Raw genomic sequence first — 5,247 nt, forward strand, 5'->3', positions numbered from 1 at the left:
TACTACTCAACTAAAAATAAATAAATAATTACCATACTACACAGACAGGCGGCACCTTTGACGCTTCTTTTCTCATAGCTTGGCATTGTTTTCGTTATAAGCGAGTTCGTAGTTAGCCGTGTACGTGCACACGCACGCACTTGTACGTGCACACGCACGCACGCCCGTGTTGTACGCACGCACGCACGTGTACGTGCACACGCACGTACGTGTACGTGCACACACACGCACGCACGCACGCACGCACGCACATGCACACGCACGCACGCACGTGTACGTACACACGCACGCACCTGTACGTACACACGAACGCACGCACATGTACGTGCACACGCACGCACGCACACGTGCACAATCACGCACGCACGTGTACTTACACACACACACACGCGTGACGCCCGTGTACGTACACACGCACGCACGCACGTGTACGTGCAGTCGTGCACACGCACGTATGTGTACGTGCACACACACGCACGCACGCACGCACGTGTACGTGCACACGCAGGTACGCACGCGTACGTACACACGCACGTGTACGTGCACACGCACGCACGCACGCACGCACGCACGTGTACGTACGCACGCACGCACGTGTACGTACGCACGCACGCACGTGTACGTACGCACGCACGCACGTGTACGTGCACACGCACGCACATACGTGTACGTGCACACACGCACACACACGTGCACATGCACGCACGCACGCACGCACGCACGCACGTGTACATACGCACGCACGCACGTGTACGTGTCGCTGCTTTCATGAGTGTTGAACGCAATCATAGAAACGAAAATGTGGACACTATCACATCCCCCAGCGCTCATGTAGACAGAGCTAGACGAGCCATATGGTTTAAATACGAGAATAAATAAGAGAGGCGTCAGTTTGGTTCCTATCGGTATGCGGCGGCTTTGATCGCGGCGCTTTTGACGCGGCGGCGGTTTTCGATCGATCGCGTACTATAGGGATCCGGCCTGCGTAGCACGCGCGGCACACACGTACGGCGTACGTCTGACAATCTCAAACAGTGAACTAAAACGCCGTGTCTATATTGTAAAACGAACTATATTACATAGGAAAGCCGTGTCCGCCGAGTGTTGCGATAAATCGAACTCTGAGCACTTGTTTTGCGCTGTGTTAACGCCGAACAGAAATTGTACTCGCCCAAAGATTTTATTTTGGGCCTGTAATATTTTGTTTTTGGTATTTTTTAGTCGCCCAGCAGCGGCCTAAAAAGTAAAAACGCACGAGTGTTTACATTAATCATTGTACTTTCCTAAGCGGTGCAGTCGGCGTTTTATACCCCTATCGTCTAACTGGACCTACATCCCACAGCTGGACATTCCATCTCACTTATACCGTGGGTGTGGTTAGCTTGAAAGCTGATGCCATGGCAAGGGGGCATTGTAAACATACAATAGCTGCATAATGACTCTTGTTTAAGCTGCCTAGCACTTTTTTTCTGCCATTGATGCGCAAGGAACTATGTTAAAGCTCATCAGTGCCTCGACACAGCCCTGGCTCGCCCGGTCGCCGAATGGGCACCAAAACTTCTGCTTGGCGCGTNGCGGCAAGTGCTACCGGGATTAGTGCTAGAGCTAGCGATTACCCCTATAGACTGAATAAGAATGCTCTAGCAGCCAATAATGCGACTGGCTAAACCAATTTGGTACTATAATATATACATAGCTAACCATATAGCTAGCTCTATAGTACTATTGCGCGTCGTAACAAAAATAAAAAAAAAAAAAAAATAAACTAAAAGCCGCAGCAGCGCCAGCAGGCCAGTGCCTGCGGCAGTTTATCGAGCGCGAGCTTAGTGTACTGAAGCTAACACATATACTACTCTAGTACTTTATATGCCCGCGGTATCGCGCCGCAGGGCAATGCGCACGGCCGCCAGGGCTGCGCTAGGCTGCGGCAGCGATCCGCGGCCTATAGTAACTAGAGCTAACCATATACCTGCTGAGTGAAGAATGATAACGGATGCATATACAGCTTGAGCTGTGGGCTGGCAGTCTGGTCACTCATTCTAGCTCCAGTCTCTGGTAGCAAGCAGCTAGGGCAGTGATCGACGGCGAAACACTAGAAGCGAGAGAACACGGCCAAGGTTGCTGCGACTATGTACACTCACGGCAACTGCTGCTGCGGCTTTGTGTCGACCTTTTGGCTAGGTCTAACTAGGTCAAGCATAGTCCATTTATTCATGCGAGAGGGGCGTGGAATGTAAGCCCACCGTAGCAGGGTCCGTCTAATTACCGAAAGGCACCGAAAGCACCGAAAGCATAACGAAAGGCACACCAAAAGGCACCAAAAGGCACCGTAAGGCACCGTAAGGCACCGAAAGGCACCTTAATAAACACCTAAAGGCGCTATGAGAACATCGAATTCCACCGGAAGGTGCCGAAAGAAGCAGTCCGGAGCTGAAATGTAAAAAAAAATAGCAACTATATGTTATTTTTACTGATTTCTCCGTTTCTTTCCTTGGATTTTTTATCGTATTTCAATGCCTATCGGTAGATTTTCTACGTTTCAGTGCCTTTGGTAATTTACCATAATATAGCTGTATAACAAACATTAAAAGGCGCAAAAGGCAGGGCTAAAAAAATTCCGATAAGCGCCAAAAATACACGCCGAAGACACTAGTAAACAACCGAAATCGCATTCCAAAGCCATCATATAAAGAACACTTGTAATGCCCATAAGGGAAGATAAAAAAGCACCCGAAATGCAGATATATGACTTAAATGAGTGAAACTAATTTACAGCGATGCTCTCCTTGCTCCGAGTTTTTAATCGCCGCAGTGCAAAGCGACAGTTAATAATTCTAGTCATGTCGTGTTTCTCTCCTCCCCGCGTGTTACTTGCACGGTCACACGCAGCCTGCCATCCATATGACGCGGTTCCGGTCGCATCCGCGCGCTACATTCACCTAATAATCTGCGAGTAGCCCGGCAAACATCCGTATGCACGCGCGTGACAGCAGCTAAGCCTACTGGTTTTGCGCCGCTCTCACCGCGTGCAAACACACAGCGGGTAGTGAGAGGGATTCTGTTATAATACACGATAACATCTCGCATAGCTACGTCAGCATCGATAAATTACGACGAAATTGGACATTCACATATTATATAATATAATATATTATAATATATTAGCTTATAAAGACTAATAACGTTTGAAGTCTGATTGTTAGACACTTAACATGCATCTTCAATGATACCTCGATTGCCAGCTGACGTCACGCGCGTTCATATCAGGTAGCTGAAAACTGATGATATGCGGTGTTCTAGCATTAATTCAATTATATTAATATATACTAATTATAGTAATATATATATATACTATATATATAATTATATTATATGCTACTGACCTGGATCTCATGGCTCTTCTTCGCACATCTTTTCTTCAATCGCGGGTGCAAGTAGACATATAGCTAACTTCCCGCGCTGCCGACTTGCATATAGCTACTGCACCGTCCTAGGCTGCCAACTCGGCTCCTTTATATTTTGTGTTTTGGTTACGACTCTATCATTAGAATTAAGTCAATATATGTCAGTATTACTATATTGACTCGCTCTCGGTTGCTGTCTGAAACCTGTTTTGTTTTCTAACCACCCCGGTCTGGTTTTACTCTCTCTTATTTTACACTCCTAGAATACGACTACCAGCCTTAGAATTTGAGCATGTTTGTGGTTATTATTTATACGATTTGTGTTACCGATTTTTGGGTATAAGTTCCCATAAATGAAACAGTACAGAACAGAAGTGTTGTCAACATTCCCATACTGGTTTACTTACATTCTGTAATACATGTGGACGTATCCTCTTGATTTCACCCGCGCGGAACCGATCGCGATTGCATCCACTGATATATGATGTTAATAATCAATGACAATTAATCTTGTTACCGTTACATCACACACAAATAGGGTTATAAATCATAAAAATTAACCACCCGTTGTTATTGTCTTTGCTGTAAACGAACATGCATACAGTCAATGACATGTTAGCGACATTTCAGAAAAACATACGTGGACATAATTTTGTGTTAAAAGTTTGCTAGCTTTCATATTCGTATTACGAGTTTCGTTTCACGATTGATTTTATTGAAGATGCGCGGATACTGGAGTATCTTTATTTCAAAATAATCATTCAGAGGCTTGAATTTGCCTTAGAAACATCGCGTGAAAAACACCAAAACTGCCCGAGACGGATCATTGGATTTTTTCACTATATATATACACTGAATCAGAAACACAAAAGTAATATAAAATTATGCTTAAAACATTCGATGAAACAAAACAAAACTTCGAAACTTACCTGCTTAACTTTATGTCGTTTACATTATGTAACTTATGTACATGAGTAAAATATACATAATATATATATATATATGTATATATATAAATATCGGAGTCGTATAGAATAGAGTTATTGATGGCTGTGCTAGTCTTGATAGAATGTAATCGCTGACAAACGTTGAATAGAACTTGGCTATTCATTTAACAAAAATTCACGCGTGTAGGGCCAATTTTTATACATGAATGGACGTGGGTATGTATAATCAAGAGTACATAATAGAGATGTACTCTATTATGTACTCTTGATATAATGTCACATGAAGACCACGTATGTACGTATAGTCAGCGTGATCATACGAAAAACACAACATCATATACTCGACCAAGGCGCGGCCATGATTTCACATTAATTGGCAACAATATACGATATGTTTTAATATAAAGAAAAGATTTGCAATTTATTGCAATATGCAATTACGCGAAAAGTGCGAAATTATTTTGTCTATTTCGGAATTGCAACACCAGCATATATAAAACAAAGTTTGAAAAACCTGAGCGACAAAATACAGACGGTGTGGTCTCATATAGCGAGAGACACAGTACAGTAAGAAGACTGCCATGCGGCGCTGTAACAAGCGCATGCCACGAATGTGAGAAGCAGAGAGAGAAGAGAGAGAGAGAGAGAGAGAGAGAGAGAGAGAGAGAGAGAGAGAGAGAGAGAGAGAGAGAGAGAGAGAGAGAGAGAGAGAGAGAGAGAGAGAGAGAGAGAGAGAGAGAGAGAGAAGAGAGAGAGAGAGAGAGAGAGAGAGAGAGAGAGAGAGAGAGAGAGAGTAGAGAGAGAGAGAGAGAGAGAGAGAGAGAGAGAGAGAGAGAGAGAGAGAGAGAGAGAGAGAGAGAGAGAGAGAGAGAGAGAGAGAGAGAGAGAGAGAGAGA

This window comes from Priapulus caudatus, unplaced genomic scaffold (assembly GCF_000485595.1).
Source record: "Priapulus caudatus unplaced genomic scaffold, Priapulus_caudatus-5.0.1 Scaffold1352, whole genome shotgun sequence".
NCBI lineage: Eukaryota > Metazoa > Priapulida > Priapulimorpha > Priapulimorphida > Priapulidae > Priapulus > Priapulus caudatus.